Source organism: Columba livia, chromosome 2 (assembly GCF_036013475.1).
Source record: "Columba livia isolate bColLiv1 breed racing homer chromosome 2, bColLiv1.pat.W.v2, whole genome shotgun sequence".
In the NCBI taxonomy this organism is placed as follows: Eukaryota; Metazoa; Chordata; class Aves; order Columbiformes; family Columbidae; genus Columba; species Columba livia.
In genome coordinates, this window is record NC_088603.1 from 32,289,964 (window position 1) to 32,309,999 (window position 20,036).

Below are 20,036 nucleotides of genomic sequence, written 5' to 3' on the forward strand. Positions count from 1 at the left end.
TTTTCTCCTTGATTCTTAAGAGTAGTGCTGGACACAAAAAAAAAAAAAAAAAGTCAATATTTGCCAACATCTACTCCATGGCAGAGGCTGAGATAAACTGTAATCCTTTCAGGGTGAACAAAGGCATAATCTCTGTGTGTGTGGTAACATGTAGAGGTTGTTGGATGAGGCTGGTGCTTAACTGCTGGTCATAGGATGAGGGCTCCTGGCAAGTACAAAGCCAGGCCCTGGCAGTGATGTTCACACAGGCACTGCTCTGCTGTGTTCCTCTATGGCCTGCTGTGGAAACAAAGTCCAATGCTATGCAGGGCTTTTATCAACACAATCAAGCTAGCCGCAGCCTGAGTGAAAGCCTGGAGCAACACTCTCATTCGTGCATCATGATCCGAACATGCTTTTTCTCATGTCCATCAGTTGTAGGTCACACCCTGCTGTGCGGTCAAGATGTAGCCAGGAAGTCCGGCAGATCCTGAGTGGGGACAAAAGTAGCCCAGGTGGCCATTGCAATAAACCTGGCCTTGTCAACCAAAATGGCTGATGTTGTCTTGAGTTATACAGCCATTTTGAACAAACGAGGGAAGGAGGAGCTAATAATACATCTTGCAATGTGGACTGGAACTTTCATGTGAGCTGTCTCCTTCTTCATGTTGCAGATGGGCATCACATCAGGAGTTCAGCACAGCTCTCTCTGTTCCCTGGCCGACCCAGCTGCACTTTTCTCAGGTCTGTGGAAACAAAACTTCACAAACTCAATTTCACTTTCCATAGATTTCTAGAGTGATTTTTTTTTTTTTTTTTTTTTTTTTAATTTTGGCCTTCGGTGCACTCCATGCTCAGGCCTCTGTCCAGCAACAATATCCAAAACTGCAGCATGAGGTGAGCAAGAATCCAGATACCAGTGAGAGAAATTTCCCTTTGTAAAACAGAGATAGTAATGGCAATTTATTCAATGGAAATAATACTTAGAAAGTTCCCATTAATTGGGGCAATTACCAACAATATTCACAGGCATCACTCCAAGAATAACACTTTTGATCTGGACAGTTTCACTTTAAGGGGCCAGGAAGGAAAAGTAATATTAGACAGGAAAAAGTGGATCTTTGAAGCCATGCATGAGAAAGGAACTACATGATATTCCCTGGCATCTCTAGTGCCTGCTGCCTTACTGCTCTGTTCTGAGCCCATTTATATAATTAAGACAAAGAGCAACTTTCTGACAAAACAAATTAATGTGGCTGACTTGTCTACTGGAAGTATGTCTTTATACAGCTATTGCCTTAGGACCAAAGGTTTCTTGGGTCAATGGACTCCTCTACTGATGGAGTGAGCAAAGGCCGGAAAATGGAGTGCGAAACCATCTTAGGAAGCTTGTACAGAGGGATGTATCTAAGAAGAAAAGGACTTAATTTTTTAAAGGAGGCGTGATAGAGTTTCAAGACCTATAGCCAAGATGGCAATCTAGAACCTTCCTGATAAACTTGCCTCTAAATCCACTAATCATTTACTCTTTAATTTTAATGTTCTTCAGGCACTCAAAATCCAACTTTGCTATGTTTTGAAGAGTGCTTTGTCTAATTTCTCCAAATATTAATTATATAGAGAGATTTTTCTGCAGAAGATTCCTGAGAAGAATAATTTCCCAGACTGCCTTCTCTGGCAGGGCCAGACTTCACAAAAAATGGCGACTATTAGTTTAGAATGTTTCCCTAAGAAGTGGGAGGAAAGGTTAAAATTTTTCCTCAACTTGAGGAATACCAAATCTGTATCTTCTACCTCTTATAAAAAGTTTGCTCAGTAACTTCAGAACTGTTTAGGCCAGCACATTAAGGTAAACTGATGTCACGGTTAGTTTACACTCATGCTAGCCTGAAAAGTGAAGAGCATTGGGAGGAAATATTCAGTTTTCAGTCCAGTGTTCAGGGTATTTGATTCAAAGATTCCCATTCCTGAAACATAGTCCTGGAAACAAGACTATGCACATTGAATGACTTACCTTACAAAATGTATATGCAGCTATATAAAGGGATCCAAAAGAAAGGTTCAGCACTTCAATGCTTTTGCTGTTCTATCCCTGTGAAACAGCAATCCTTTCCTGACATTGTCAGAGCATAAAACAAGAGGACTGGAAAATTCCCTCACCCAGAATATTCCATATCTCTTTGTAAAGTTGATGTCCTGATATATGGTTTTGAAATATTTCACCCAAACTGAAGATATGATATCCTTCAGCTCTTAGATCCTGTTTGTAAGCTTTAGCTACAGGGTCATTTAACAGGTAGATGTCAAAGGTACCCATTCATGCTTTCAAAGAATACTTCCACTGCCATACTTTTTGGTGTCTGCGTCCTTTATTACACCAAGCATAGAATTTTTAACATTAAAGTCTACTTTCAATGCAGCTTTCCTTCTGCTATTTCCCTTACCCTCTCTAACAGACCTTTCTTGCTCTGTTAATTAGGAGTTCTGCTTAAAATAGATCTACTACCCTGAACCAGACAGATGTTTATAATGTGAGGTATTCTGAGCAAGAATTATGCAAAAACTGTGATTTTCATTACATTGTTCCTGTTTAATTCATTTTACCTCTGCTAAATTAATAAAAAAATCTGGTAAGCAATATTGGAATATTTAAATTAACATATGAAATAGTCTAAGTCAGATGCTGGAGTTAAACACTTAATATGTTTATGAACACATTTTACATTATCACACGCATACAAGCAGACAGATTGGGCACTGAGAATAAGAAGCTTTAGTAATTTCCTCTCAAATTCATTTGCTTTTTATATCCACTCTTGAACACTGCAGAGGAAGCTTCTCATTTACAGTTTAATATATATGAGACTGGCCTACAGTTACTAGGTATTTTGTAAATTGTCCAACTTGGGGAGCTGGCGTGACATAATCTATTGAGACCTTGCTGGAAGATTTTTTCTGTTTCTATTATCTTTTCTTTCTTTCTTTCTTTCTTTTTTTTTTTTTTTTTTTTTTTAATTCCAAAATCACTGATTAAGAGGTATTCAGTGAGTAAAATAGCATAATTCCACTACCATTCTTCCTTATTCTGAATATATCTGTTTCTTAGAAGTGTTGAAATTATAATGTCCTTAGTTTTAAGTGATTTGGGAAACAGTTTTCTTCAAAGAACTGGTAAGCTTCAACACTGGTGAACAGATGTGGTATTAAGAGCTCTTGTGTTACAAGACAGACAGTGGGGTCAGTCATCAGCAAAAGGGTTAAATGACACTCAAAATCAAAGTTTTATTGTTTTCTGGTCTGGTTAAGTCACCATAGATGTCTACATTTAACAGCACCATGAGACAATGAGATCTGAGTATCAGCTGATGTCTGAGCTTCAGCTTCCACATGATGTAAATATACCCCAGAAAATAATTCAGAGCATACTGCATATGAAAAGCCAGAAGTGACATGGGGTTCCAATTACAGTAAAATGAACCATATGTCTAATTAAATATATATGTTTTCTATTGATCTCCACACTAATTGCTGAAAACAGATGCACATGTTTCATCTAAACAGCAATTAGCTATGGGTAGCTATAATATGCAATTCTCCCCCATACATCTTTTTCTCACCTGCTGCTCATCTTACCCATTGTAGAAATATTTTGTGGGGGAGGCTGTAGATTTCTTTTAACTCTGAATAAACATGAGTTCTCATGCTTGTTCATATGCCACATATAATAACCTTTCCCTGGCAGAAAGGAAAAAGCAAGCATTTTAAAAAACAGTGATAAGACATTTCTCCAGTCTTAGGGGACACATCTTGAAGACTTCCTGAGGGTGGTGCTAAGCACATTATGAAAATCACCCTTGCAAGATCTGGAAAATTAGGAATAGACAGAAATGCTGCAGAAGTTTGAATGGAATTAATTTTCTTGAGTGTTTCTTGATGAGGAAGATTTCTATAAAATTGTTTCCCTAAAACTGTACAGATGTTGAAGTGACAAAAGCTTTCATGAGTTTCCAGATTTAGCAAATCATAAATAAAATTATTGTCTTAATAAACTGCCTTTTTTTTTTTTTTCAAGCAAAAGTACAAATACAGCAGCAATTTTTTTCATTATACTGACCTAAGTTATATCTCACTGGTAGATATAAAGTCAATTAAAAAGACTTGCCAGAAAGGCCTTCGTGAAGAATATGAGTAACAATTTTTTAGAGTCAAACAAACTCCAAAATCATCCTGCCCAGGTGTGTTCTTAAATACCTTTGGTTTTCCAAATGGAATTTTAAGTGATGTAAATTACATTCTGAATAGTGTAATATCTTTAGTGGTAGTTCTCCAGCTTAAAACAAGGATAACTTGCCAACATTTTTTTCCTTTAATCATGACTGTGTATTAATGATTTGTCTTATATATTTTTTTCCCATAATTTTAAAAATTATCTTTCTAGACATTATGCTGTTGAACATCCTAATTTGCTGCCTACATTTGGAAAACAAACAGCATAAATTCTGTCAATTCTTTAAAAAGTTTTCTGTTAAATTTTCAGTGAGATCTTTCTGTAAGAAAAAAAAAAAAAAAATGCTTCTTGGAAACAGTCCCCCAGGAGACAATTTTTCTTTCAGTGGACTGCAAGATATGTGCTTAACTTCTTAGTAGTGTATTAGTCTGAAAGGATTGCTCTTTATTGCTTTTACACTAGATACAGTTAGATGTGAATGGGTATTTTCACCATCTGCATTGTCTCATTTTGGGCATGGAGCTTGAGTGGGTTTCAAGAAATGAAAGAGGGACTTACCTTTTCCTCATCATCAAAGGGAGAGCGTTGAAAGCCTTCAGGAGTTGGGGAGGGGAGAAGGGGAAGAAAAATAAGTGGTACCTAAGTTAGATATCTGAAATGGTTTACCCAGTGTCACTGCTCAACAGGACATCAAACACATTCCCTGTATTTGTAAATATTCCAGATATGCAACTTAAAATTTGAAACACAGATTGAAAGCAAATTTAAGTTTTAATAATATTGTGATCAACATAAAGCAGTTTATGAAAGTCTGTAAATTTGAAGGTAACTTGCACATTTGCTGAGGAGGCTCCTGACCTTCCTGAAGAGAACAGAATGTCAAGGAATGATTCACAAAGAGTAATGGCTTCACTTGGTGATTAACCTAAATAACCAGGGATTTGGTCAGTTATACTCTTTCAAAATCCGCAAGTTGTTTTATCCAGCATAGTCTGGGGTGACCCACATTATTTTAACTCTGATTTGAGTGCACTTTTTCATGCAGTTCAGATGACAATCAGTTTGGTCTGCTTTTTGAGAAATAAAATATTCATAAAACCTCTATCATCATTACTGAAAAAAACAAAATCCCCCCTCATCCACCTCACATGGTCATTCCCCATTGATAATCAGAAACATATTAAATTTTTTGAAGAAGGAATAAATTCTACCAACATCACTATCAAGACAAGTAGGCACACATTTCATCAGGTGTATTCATATAGCAAGACATACGTAACATGAACAAGGATGGTGAAACTAGTCATTTGTCTGGTAAACTGGATTCTTTACTATTACCTTTTCAATGCTAATGGACTATTTTATGTGGCAGTGCAGATTCATTTCAACAGTTGAATCTTCTGTTAATGCCCCAAGAGATTGAATTTGGAGAGTTTTTGTTAATTTTACACTTCAAGAAAATATCTGAGTTCAAAACTGCGCTTGCAATTAATATTTTTTCTAGAAAATCAGTTTCTTGCTTCACATTATCTAACACTTTAAGGGATATATTTGAAAACCATTTATATTCACTTTCACCTAACTTTCAGAGTGGAATTTCCAAAATAAAAATGGATTGGACTACTTTGATATTGTACTCTGATGGAGATTTCCTTTTCTGAAACAATTAACTCACTTTTGTTCTGTTTACATTCATGGGTCCGTATTGCCATCCACTGACAGAAATATGGATGAATGAGTCATATAATACGAAAACTATAACAGAATATAAGAAATACTCATGTTATAGACAGACTAATGGCCAAAAATCCAGCCTCCATCAAAGTTCTGAAGCTATTATTTAGGGAAAGAATGCATGAAAACTGTAACAATATATGTCTCATGTATTTACAGCAATCTGTCTTTGAAGAACTTAATAGTGCTTAATAGTTCTTGATGGATTTTTCTTTCAAAATTCTTGTGTAAGATATATCTTTTTAATTTAGATAAATCTGGTAGCAATTTAGGATTCAATACCGAGTGCATCTTCTGTTACTGAGTACCACACTGTAATTGCTTGTGTGAAAAATAATGCCGTTAACTGTTTTTTGCCTGTTATCTTTGAGCGCCCCCATCCCATTCTTTCTTATGAGAAACTCTCAATTATACATTGCTCAATCATTCATGAATTTCCAGAACATATTGAAAGTTTTCCACCATCTAGAAGTTATCTCCATAGTTAGGAAAATCTCCTTAGCCCTTCTGTAAAAAAACAACTGTTAAGATTACAAATTCAATAATTATCAAATCTGACCTTTTGCCTTATGCTAAATGAAAATCCTACTTACTTCCCACCTTATGGGTGGGCAGTGCAAAACAAGGCAGTAATGCAGTGAGAAGAATGCAGACAAAAGCAAGTTCAGTAAAAATGAAAATACTTTATTTCAGGTCCTTATGAAAATATGTCATCACACATATATTTCCAGAAGTGGTTGCCTTATTTAACTAGATGTGCAGTCTTGCATAAGTAAAACAGCAAATTTTGGTTGCTAATATCTGACCTTAAAAGAATGGTTGGGGTTTTATCGATTTTTCTGCCTAGACTACCTTTCTAGTTAGGATGATTAATTGATGAATTTCTAGTTCCAGAAAGATATTATTGCCACTTAAACTGATTAGCAGAGAAGTATTTTCTGGCTTTGCAGCAGCTAACATTTATAGCTAGACTTGACATAGCAGTATCTATTTTCTCTCGAGCATTTCTAGTTTGTACGGAAAGAGTATTTGACTGTTGCTCAGGTAAACTAAGAAATTATACAGTTATATTAGAAATGCAATGCATAGAATGTCATGGGATATTTGTATCATTTATTAATAGGAAAATATACTAATGGTACTGTGACTTACATATGGACCTCTTTGTCATTTACTGTACAGACTCAACTTCGTGCACATTGTTGTGTAGATAGTATGGTGGCTTGCTGCCACAATGTCCTCATTTAGACAGTGAAAAAGTACTTAACTGAGCCACAATACACAACTTCCTCATCGCTGAGAAAAATTCCATGGATTGCTGGTAGCAATACAGAACAAGAACATTGAGTCCTGAAAAAAATGAGAGGGGGGAAAAAAATGGGAGAGACATTTAAATATCACCAGGTTTAATTTGAATAATCAGGACTTGCTGCAGTGCTGTGTTATATATTGATTAAATGTGGATTATACAACATTTTTTGTAGGAACTCTGCTGCACTGGATAACATCTCTGCATTTAAGAAAGAACAGAAAACTCCAAAAGGCTCTGCCCTTGGGAAACTGCCTCACACTGACCTAATTACTTCATTAAGCTTGGATTGAATGGTTGATCCTAAAGTAGATAAAGCTGGAAGCAGGAAAACAGAAAATTGCTTTTCTCTCCCTTTGTCTCTCACTACGGGAAGAAATTTCATTAGGATGGTGCTTTGATTCATAAAAAAAACAAACAATCCTGTGTGCATCTCTGTTCCGGAAATTGGTGTAGGTAACAAATGCATTACACTGTGCAGAGCTGTGATAATTCATGAAAACAGAACAAGCCATCATCTTGACTCCAAAGAAGGTAGCTGCAAACAGGAAGAAAGTTTGGGGGTTGTGTTGGTTTTTTGCTTGTTTGTTTGTTTTTTTCTTCGAGTACGAAGAAAAACATGGAGGAAAAGAGGGAGTTGAAGCAGGAGAAAATGAAAGACAAGATGAAGTGCTTGGTCTATCAAAAAATGTGAAGTGTGAGGGGAAGACCAGAGAAACCCAGAGCTTTCAAGAAAAAAACCTAATATTTGAATCCCACCGTAAAAGACATAAAAAGGCAGTGAACAAACATGATGAGAAAAAAATATATTTTCCTCCTTCAGGGAAACTGAAGAGCAAAGCAGGGGAAGAGCATGATATTTCTGTTGTCACCAACTATAGTGCAAGCCAGTATCCAGTGAAAACAAATTCTTTCAGTGATCACTCCAGCATCCCCTGAGTGATGTGAAATCCCTCATCAGTTCTGGGATTAGCAGGATAGCAAAGGCTCTCAGCTTTCTCTCAGTGTGCTTGCAATGAACCCAGAGAGTGCAGAATCTCTTCCAAGAAGATTCCCATATCTTTTTAAAGATTACTGGGGTTGCACCAATAATGAAATTGTGCCAGTGAAATACCTAGTCTTAGCTACAAAATTCTTCACCTTGTCTCTGCATTGTTCAAGCTTCTCCTTGTAGCCCTGTGACCTTGAAAACCTTCTGTCAACTCTACTGGAGATCCCCATCCTGTAAAACCTGATTTTCACAGATATGTGTAACTAAATGAACTGTTAACCTTTGCTTTGAACTAAATCGATAGATTGCTGTGATTTTGTTCTCAAAGGAAGCACTCTTCTGAACTCTGTCTCATAACATAAATAAAAACAAAAGTAATAGCATTGGAGTCCTAATCTCCCCAACATTGCGACAACATAATATTCTGTTCCCTACATGTCCATATGTGCTTTCTTACCTACAGTATTAAAATGAGAGCTGAAATTTAGCTGTCGTGATTCCCAAGCATATCTGGTTAAAATTTTGAATTTTTATCTCATGAGAAACTTTGAAGTTTCCATATTTTTTGTTCAAAAATTGAAGCTTCATGAGAGATAAGAATACCAAAAATAAGTTTTCACAAGGCTTGTTTCAAAATAGATTCTTTTCATAGTCTCCAATGTTCATCTCAGATGCTATTTTTGTTTCTGTATTGAAAGAAATGTTTTAAGTTTACCTCATACCATACTATGTATCTCACAGTCACTGCTTACCACTCCTAATACTGAGATGTTAAAAGATGACACTACATAATAGTTAAAATAGCCCATTCTATCTTTAAAGCCATTAAAGACAGCTGCTATTCAGTGCTGATTGAAACATCGTATCTCCTTTTATAAATCAAAGTGCATAATGTGATACTGACCTAGTGTAGTATTTGGATATTCTAAATAGATGGTCTTCAGATGATCCCTATGGATCTCAGATTTAAATTCCACTGGGAAGTAAATCACACGATCTTGAATCTTTCTGTTTTCCAAATAATTGTAATACTATTTTCAGAGGATAGGATCTTTCAAAGAAGTGTGAAGGACTTTAGTGTAAGGGCTTCCTGACATCTGAACATTTTACTCGTATCTGGAAAGCCCACTGAAATAATACCTTGTACATAGCCTTGTAGAAAACTCTCAGATACAAAGAAAAAACAGACAGTAAAATAAAAAGAGGCCAGATCAGTGGCTGAATTTCATGCAACGGCTTTGCAATCATAGAAAGTAAGCTTCAGTTTTCTTCCAAGTAAAATCAGAATTTTGACACAATATATATTTGGAGAAGTACATGGGATTAAAAATAAAAGCAATGTCAAAATACCTTCAAATCATTGCTAGACTACCCATCATTCTACTATACTTAGTATGCCTAAGAGAGACAGAGACAACTCAAGGTTAAATAGACTTTAAACCACATTACTTACATCTCAGATGCAAGTAAAGAAGAATGATACTGTATTTTAACTTTTTTATTCAGGAGTTTGCTTAGGGATCTGTGTAAGAATAACCAGTCAACAGACTCCAGTCTGGCTGGGTGTAATATTATTGCGAAGGGCTGATGGCTGAAAATGCTCCGGAAGAATATGAGTAAACAACCATATTAATTCAACTTGTGTAACTGTATATTCAGGATCCAGATGCTTGAGAGTGAACTTTTAATGGCTGACTTGGCTTGGATAGTTAATTGGATGTTGGATGTTTAATTCACTGTACTCCACTATCCATTTAGATTTGAGACACAAACAAAAATGGGATGGTTATTTTAATGTAATAAATGGAGACAACGAATAACAAACATGGTACAGTCTCCTGCTTCCCCTCTGTTTTCCAAGAACAGAGGTCTCCTGAGAGAAGGACACTTCTCTCTAATTTTCTAATCAGCCACATTTGTGGTTAGTTGAGCTGTTTCTATTTGCTACCATTTATTTTTATTATCCTTTCTCCCGCATATAAGAGAGACATTCTGTGGGAGAAGGACAGGAAGAGAGAGTGAGTTAAGCGGTAAAGACAGACAAAAAAATAGACAATATCAAATTGCAGAAACCCTGGCTCCCTGATGTCACAGCTTTACCTCCAGGCTGGTACCATATCCTGAAAACAGACCTACTATTTTTTATTATTTGAGTTGAGTAAGGAATTTAGCTCAATAGAGAAATAAAAAGCTTTCCACTGTGACAAGCACTAATGTTTCATTGAAGTACAGCCACTGTGTCCAGCATTATTTAATAAGATAAAGACAGTGTCATTGACACAAATTTTGTGTTTCAGATGTCAAAGAACCACCCTGAAATAAGTTTTAAAAGTGTGCCTTGTAGGATTTAGCCACAACAAAAACATTTAATTTCATTACTTGAGTACAAAAGGACATAACCCAATGCAGTTTCCAATACTGTGTGTAGACATGGATATTTGCAACTTCATAACATTCCAGGTCTTGTAAATTAGTTCTGCATGATTCTTGTATAATTATTTTAGCATTCTATAGGTAGCAAACATGATAAATAAATAGTTGTGGAAATTTGATTGGATACAGACTGTAATTGAATCATTTGGAATAAAAGTTGGTTTTCATTCCCTTCCTGTGAAACTTCACGTTCATTTTATCTGCAAGGTTATTTATGGGATGAGAAGCTGTCATGACTATGCATTCACAGAATTGCTCATGCCAGAGATATGCAGTGGTCATTAGAAACACTTTTGTGGGTTTGGGAACCATCCAGTGGGGACCAATAGGGAACTCACAAAGAGAAAATAGAGATAGGTTTGCTAAGTCAATTGGTTGCTAATGATAGTCCTCCCTGCTCTTGCAACTTCTTTCTTACTTGGCATGTGTTGCTGGTTGGGCTTGGGTTACACATAAACACAAATGTCATGGCTCATGTGTGTCAAAAAACTGAGAAGACACTATGCATGGAAATGCAGCTTTAAGTTTGTTTTTTTTTTTTTTTAATAAATACAGGGAAGCAAAAATAGAAATACTGTGGATAAACATGTGGAAGTGTGAAATTCTTGCTGACCACAATGTCACCCTGAAGCTATAACATCAGCCAAACCCTGCTTCTTGGTGGTTTGGACGGCTGGTTACTACCTGGGTCCAGTATCATGACTGTCTGGACATTTGTGTAGAGATCTTTCTCTAATGAAGGACTGCATTGCAGCCTGTTCCCACATGATCTGGTTATATCATCAGATGATATATTTTTGCTCTGAATTTCTAATCAAGGATCAGTGTTCAAAAGAATTGGGAATGGCTGACAAAAATACAGGTAGGGTGATCATTGATGGTTTGATTGATTCATCACTGCCACATCAGAGCACCCAGAAGAAAATCACACAAACACCACTGTGTATGTGTACAAGTACCATAAAAGTCTGATCTTGAATTCTCTGAGGCAGTGATCTTATGTTAGGTGGCATACTACAGGATGCATAACCTGGAAGAGATAGGTGCAATGGGAGTTTGGGAGGACAAGAGTAACAATGAAATTAATAGAGTATCCTCAAAGACTGTCAGACATAATTGATACAACTCAAATAATACAACCGCATGTTGTAAGAAGTACAACACACTATACAAATAGTGCAATCCTGACAAGTTATAAGAAACTCTAACCATATAGAGGCATATCTAAACAAACTTTAACACAACTCCTGTGTCTAAGGAGTATTGAACTTAGGCAGATGTTGATGGGGCGTAGGATTGAGGTCTCTGAGAGACAAGTGTTGAAAAGAAACTATGTTCAGCTGATTACTGCTATTGCATCTGCAGTGACATTACTGTTGTCCTTCCAGCTACTACTATACATAGAGTTTAATAAACAGTTTTCCAAGGCAATCCCATTTTATTAGTGTAAATGCTTTCCTTTGCATGCTGTTAGCTTTCATATGTTTCAAAGCAAAACTTTGCGACCTGGGAAAAAGCAACAATTCTCAGGGTGTCAGAACTTCGTGGACATCTTAAATGCCCAGTAGTACTCATAATGGAAGCTCTACCCTTAAGTTGAAATTATAAACTATTTTATACCATCTTGCTTTCTTTAAAACATACTACTGTCAAAAGAGATGCCTCTGATATTCCCACAGGTACTTCATCAATAGCAAAGATAGCAATTTATCAGAACACTATCAGGAGACTCACTGGCTCTTCAACAGATCCTGTGTGTGCAGCACTTCATCCTGTTGATTTCGTTCTTGTTCTGTGAGTTTTTCACCCATCTATTTAGATTGAAGGTACTGATACAAGAATTGTTTAACCACAGGCTCCTGATTACTACTGGAACCCCAGGAATTACTACAACCCTATAGAAAAGCCTCTACACAAAGCACAACTTACTTATCTGATAAAAAGGACCACTGGGAAGAAGAGCAAATTAGATTATAATTTATTTAACTTTTCATAATGCATATTTGAAGAAATACATTACATGTAGTTTTTATGTCATTTATCTCTCTGCCATTTCCCAAAGACAGGATAAGGAGGTTGATACGTTTTGTAAGTATGAGTTTGTCTTCACAGATCTTAACCTTGCAATTTCAGACAAATGCTGAGATAGCATGAAGTTTAGAGTCCTCCACACTTGATGGAAAACTAGAAGATATTTTCATAGCTACTAAGATTCCAAGGAAACATTTGGAAACATTTCTGATAATACAGGTCCTCAGCTTGCATTCTATAATTGTTCCCAGCAATGTATCCCTGTATATCTATTGTCTGTATCAAACTGGAGCAAATAAAACATTAAGTATATTGTTTGAAGTATGTAAAATCATTTAAAAGGCATGCAGTTTTGTTGTAAAGAAAGAAAGGAGTGGCTAGTCTATCACATTACAGGGTAAATTAATCTAGAAAGGTAGTGATGGTCACAGGGAAAGGGACGAGCTTTATTTTTTAATTCAGATTTGCCTACTCTGTGTTTCCAAATAAGCAATCACTTTCCTAAAGTAAGTGACAATGGAAGTACAGAAGCTACTATTTACTCTTAACTATAGACATAGTCCCATCTACTGTGCCATAGCCTAGCTGTCCCATGTACAGTTTTTATCATATGCTGGTAGTCACTGTTCATTGTGATCTGGATCTATGCTTCTGATATGAGAAATACTTCAGCACAATTCAGACTTATGCTTCCTGAATGCACTCTGTAAGCCAACTATACTGGAAGTCACTCTTTTTTGTAGAAGTTTTGAATTTATCTTGTGAATTTTTTTCCATATTGGTTCAGGTGACATTAGAGTCTTGTAAGTGACATATTGCCAATGGTAGCAAGTACTGCAGATTGATAGGAGTGGGTCTATTGAGTAGTTGCTCTCCTCATCTGCTGCTAAGGACCTGATACCTATGTTACATGTTTGGGGACTTTTTATTTCAGGCTGTCTCTAGTCTGTTTCAGTGGACTGATTGCCCAGTGTTGGCTGGACCACATAAGTTCCACTTCTGATGTAATCGCTCAGTTTCATCCAAAAGAAATCCAGTTTCAGAAGCCCTAGAAACATTGCTCACCTAAGTACAGCATTAGGGGACAATTAGGAGACTGACTTCAACACCTAATCTGAACAAAAATTTTACATAAATTCCCTCATTGTTTTCCCATTATATCTCAGGCACTGGAAAAAACTCTTAGCTTCATAAAACATGTGCTGGTAAGACAAACGCTGCAAGAATTGTCATAATTCAACTGTCCAAGTCCAAGAATCAAAATAACCTTTTCTAATACCAGAGAAGGCAGACTACTTTCTGTGTTCTTTATTTTTTGTCTTTGAAGGAGAAATAAACAAAGCATTAAGACAGACTACCAGCTTCCCCAAAAGGTCACACCTGCCAGTAACATATTTTGGGGGGGTGAATTTCTCAGTAGATCAAGACAAACCTGTGCTGTAAACATCAAGGTCACTTCAGATGTTAAAACCAAAAATTGTTGGGGATTTTGTAGAATTACAAACTTCTAACAATAAAGTGGATTTTATGCGGTGCACTAGTGAGTCCCAGTAATGCTGCACTAATTGTGGTCTCCCTGGTCCACCCCTAAAATTCCAAAGATTTTAAGATAATCCCACTCCACCGTGGTCTGCTGGCTGCTTACAAAGGCTGCTTGAGAATAACCATACCACCTCTGCCTGTGATTCTCATACATTAAGCAGCACCTGGGAGGGCCATAGCTTCAATAAAAATATGAAAACAAATAAATGGTTTGGAGTTGGAGGCCTTAGACAGGACTTATAAAACAAGAATTTAATGTATTTGTCCATCCAAACTTCCCATGATAAAAAGTTAATGTGATTTAATTTCTTCAACTGTACAGGGTTATTTAAAGACATTAGGCAACTGCTCCTCTTCTTAGTGTTTCAAGGATGCATGAGCTTTGCTAGGCACATGGTGAAAGATATTACAAAAAAATGTTATTATACAGCTAGAGCAGTAGCCCTCTTGGCCAGAGTGGCTAACCAGTAGCTGGTTTTGCTGGGTTATTTCAATGAAGAGGAAAAATAGTGCAAGAGTTGGGTGTCTTTGAAGGAGCTCTGCTTAGAATAGAAACAAAACTACTAAATTATAACAGTGGAAAGCACAAATACAGTAAAAATGTTGGACCTCTAATGTGGTTGGAACAGCAGAAAATGCCATTGCCACCTACCAAGTTCTGAGTCTGTGGCACATGGCAAAATGAACAAAAAACTTCTCTTTTGAACATACAATGGAACAAACACTTTCTTAGCCTTCAGCCAACACCTCGACCCCAAAGGCAAATGTCTCCAGACAGGCTTTTGCAAGCTTTTCTGAAGCTCCCTTCTCTCTTTACTTCTCTGTTCTCCAACTAAGAAGCTTATTGTCTGCATATACACTTGAGTAAAACAATATTAAGCAGTATCTTTCCTCATAGATCATTTGAATTGGAATTATACTCGGGTTTTTATTTGTGGAAGCATAGGCTTAGCTCTCTCTTTCAGTCACCTAAAAAGCAGGCTGAATTCATTAATTCTCATGAAAGATAAATTCAGATTAGCTTCATTTTTTGTTCCTAAAAAGGACTGTCCTAAACCATCTATTCAAACAAAAAGAGAAATAATAGATTATCAATTATTAGAAATAAAGCACTGATAGATATGCAGCCTTTTTGGGAAATGTTTCACCTTATCATAATTAAATTCCTGTCCAGATCAGTTTTTTGAGTGTGTTCCAAACCCCATGGTAATTTTTTTCTTTCAGTTACCAAGGGAGGGCCATGCTCAGTGTAGCCCTGAGAAGAAACTACAGTTTCTGTAAAATTTGCTAGCCGACATGTATTCGTTCCCTACTATTCATTGTTTTATGAATCTTTTTCTCCTTACTGGAAAATCCTGCAGCAATACCTCCAATTTCCAGTGGAGAAAAAGGTAAAAACAAAAACCAAACAACAACAACAAAAGTCTAGAAGTACTATCTTACAAGCCTCTTAAATTTTGGATTAGTTTGTCTGGAGGTTTTCAAGAAAGAAAATAAGACAGATACTTTTAGCATTTGCCCAAATGTAAGTACTGGATTACATTTTATATATCACAGGACTGTTTTTTATAAACTGTCTAGAAAAAAGGGGCACAATGTTTAACAGGCAGTTAAAGCTCTGTGATTATGGTTAATGTTTCCACCATCCACACAGAAAGCCTTGTAAATTCAGGATCTATACAACCTCACAGTTTTCAGATCTGTGTTCAAATTTAACTGACGTAAGAATCTCTGCAGATTTCATTCACTTATGCCAATGTCATTTACACAACCTTTTGGTATCTGAATGGATAAATAGCATACAATATTTGCATGTAGCTACAGTCCAGCATGCCCTTTCTCAAGAATACCTTACCACTTTGACAGCTACAGGTTGCAATAAAACTTCTTAAAATACCAGTGAGTATGGGCCCCTCCTCCCTTGTGACAGATGGTCTTTAGCAATGTAAGCAATTGCCCTTCCTGTACCAATGGTTCTTGCTGAACCCGTAGGCTTCATGCACTGTAGATATTTTTCCTTTATTTGGACAAGGTCTTGTATTTATAAATATCCAAACATTTTTAAGCCTTCGTAGAAAGAGCATCTCTTTTCAATATCTCAGGTACAACTACCTGATTGTCTTACCCTTTGTTATTTTTGTCTCATTTCTTATAATCTTACTTTAACTCCTGCTCCTACTGGGATACTGAATTTGATAGCAGTTGCTTTAGCCAACAAATTTGCTAGACTCACTGTCTGATTAAATATATAACTTTCTTTAAAGTTATATAGAAAAAAAAAAAAATCTGTTTTGTGATAAAAGTGCTCTGTCAGAGCATTTTAGATGTAACTCTGTTTGCTGAGATGAGCAATCTGGTCTTATGACATGTGACATGTTTTAGTCAAATACAACCAACATACTACACATTCACAATGCTTATATTGAACACTGGATTTATCACTCTGTGAAAGCAACATCAAGTTCAAATCATATCAGGTGCATCTAGGAATAGCTCTGAATCAGACTTTGAATTTTCAAGGACATCTAAAGAAAACAGCTGCAAAAGCAAGGACATTTGTGAAGTAGATTAGCTGGCTTAGCATGGGGTGCCTAAACACAAACCTTTATAACATCCGTACCAGCCATCTGTTACTCAGCCATTCCAGCCTGCTACTGACTGTCGCACGCAAAGCTGGATGATAGCCAGCTCGATTTAATCGTGCATTATATCATAAACCTTCTGATCCAATCTTTTCCCATCTCTGCTAGTGCTTTATAACACACCACTACCGCACGTGTGATGTGAGCATGTAGCAGTCAGCTCTGCAGGGGAAGTCCTGGACAACCATTTTACATGGATCCATCCAGCTCATCCAGACCTGCCTCGGGATATATCTGCGGAATCTTGTGTTAACAGAAACAGTCTTCATTAGTTGTAACTAAATTGTTTGTTCAGTATCAAATATAAACCTGATTTTAACCTGCTACATGTGGCCCCTAACAAAAAAGTTGTGCCAAGTTTGCTTTAGAGCCTACATTCCTATGTGGTTCTCCCAAGACTGGTGACAATGACTGCAACAAATTATTATAGTAGTCTATCTTGACAAGACATATATTAGCCCAAAAAAGAAGACAATGGTTGCTTGAAATCACCCCAAACCAACTTCAGCAACTCATGGAGAATAGTAAATCACATTTATACAGTTGTGGTAACTAATTTCCATAATTTTTAAAGACTGCTTTTGCTTCCAATGCACTGGTGTATGAGTCCAGTCTGCTAGGAATGGCCTGCATTTTTTTTGCAGACTGCATGATGACTGGTGTTTGATCTTAGTTATGCCAGTGCCAGTACGTTAATGGGGACTGATAACAGGGAAGTATTAGAGAAAATAGTTTATGGTAATACACTGGAGTAAAGCTCAGTTGCAGTGCAACATAGTAGTCAGTCTGTTTACCTTGTACTCGACACAATCTTTACCTGTGGTACCTCTAAATTCTTTTTAGCTGGTAAGAATCTAAAAAAAACCCAAAACCAACCAACTAAACAAACAGACCAAAAAACCCCCAACAACAACAAAAAAAAACCCTGTAATAGAACTGTGCGTGCATGTGTATCATTTAATAAGAATTTAAGAGACCAGTATCACACAAAGCAAATAGCAATTAAAAAAGCATTAGCAAGATAGTAAAGATAGTACAAGAGAAGCGTATTTAGATCTTTTATATTGGAAACTAGAAAATAAGGACATTGTGACTCCGATATTCTCCTTCCTGTGCTCAACCTGGTTTGCCACATACCTGTCTCCGATTTCAGGGTAAGCCAGAGAACTGCTCATGTAGGATTGATATGCAGGTGCAATATGGTCCCCAGTTCCATGGCTTATGGTGCCAGATTTATGTAAGCATACCATCTGCATTTAGAGGGAGAAGGAAATAAGATACAGAAGGATTTTACTAAGTTATACATTTCTGGTGGGAAATGGGTTTCTGTACCCCCAAGGTAAGAGTCATGATGAGTCATGATTGACCCCGACAATAATAAAGATTTGGAGGTATTGTTTCATTTTATAGTCAGTCAGGCAAGCTAAGTCTGTAATCAAAATTAATGTGCAGTGCCATATGCTGGGATCTATAAAAAAACATCTTGGTACTATTGTTTGTTTTGATAATATTAAATCTTTTGGAAAATGGTCTGTGGAGCAGAAGGAGAGATGCTTCAGAAGGAGAGGTGCTTCAGAAGATTTCAGAGAGAGACAATGATTTTTTCTGCTAATCACATTTGCAGATTAGTTCAGCCCCGCTGCACGCTTCTTTTGCAAGCTGCATGACAGAATACAAAATTACTTCCCTTATGACAATTCCCTCCCCTCACATGCTTCCCTTCTCTAAACCAGAGACACCAGTGATGCCAGATGTAGAGGAGAGCTATTCCTCTCCAGCAATTTGCTGGGCAGGGAAAGGAGCCCCCTCCAGCAGGGGAGGCAATGGGGATGAGGTCTGTGTTCTGCCTTGCAGTGATGAGTGATGTACAGAGAGCCCCATCATTGCTTTGGACCAGGGGCAGTGGAGGTTGAGACACTGCAGGCTATCAGGCTCAGGTCAGGGCTCTTCTGAAGAGCCTGGGTAAGATGGTGGTGTCAGTGAGTACCCAGGTGAAACAATTATTCGATACTCCCAATGCTGACATACTATCAAACATAACTTCTTCTTACTTCGTTTAGCCCTTCTTCCATTAATTATAGACACTTGAACAAGATACATGCTTATGCATTTTATTGCAAATGACTACAACGCCAGCTGAGCATTACAGGAGCCATTAGAGTCTACTTGAGTGTCCTCAGAAACAGAAAAAGACCTCTGATGGGTAACACCATGTACGTTTTCAAGAAGAGCCTTTATAAATCTCTCCTAAAGACTCAGAGATACAATCAGACTGCTAATTAGACCTCTGACAGACACTGAAAGAACTTTTACTGCATCTGAAGATTAAATAAGATGTTCTTTGTCAAGTTTTTTGTTTTGTTTTGTTTTGTTTTCTATTTTAAGTGGACTGGATGAAAGACAGGAAGTTTCTCTAGTCTTTTATTTTCATAGAGTAGATTAGAGAAGAGTTAGTTCCGAATTTCCACTTAAAATGTCCCTTGGAATGCATAGCTAATTTCCTGCAGACATGATTCTTAGGCTTTTATGTAGTGTTGCAATAAATCTCTCAAAAATTTGTCCAAATAACTTTCAGGCATAGGATTTTTCCCTTCCTTTTCTTTTTTGAGTTCTCTTTTTGAATATAGACATCAAGGTGAAGTCACAATGAGGAACTTACTGAGGTTCTGCTAGATAATAAGTTATAATTTTCATACAGATTTTGTTTATCTACTCTCTTCACAAGTTTATAAACTTCAATTATATCTCACCCCAGCCTTTCACTCTGTAGGCTGGAATCCCAGCTGATTTAGTCTCTCTGCAGAAGGCAGCTGCTTTATCCCTAAAGCATTTTAGTTGAAGTCTTCACCTCTGACTTCACTGTCCCAGTGTCCTGAAGACCAGAACTGCACCTAATAATCAAGACAAGGGTGTACATGATTCTATACAATGGAAAAATTACTTTCTCAATCTTCACCTCATTACTCAACAACACCTTCTTGACTTTTTGACTGCCATTGTAAACTGAGCAGAGATTGCTGAGGATTTTAAGTAGTGACTCAGAAATCTCTTTTCTTGGTTGTGACTTCCATTTCCAAATTTGTCATTGTCTATCCTTAGGAGTGTTACCTTGCATTTATCTACAACTACTCTCTGTTCAGTGTCTCA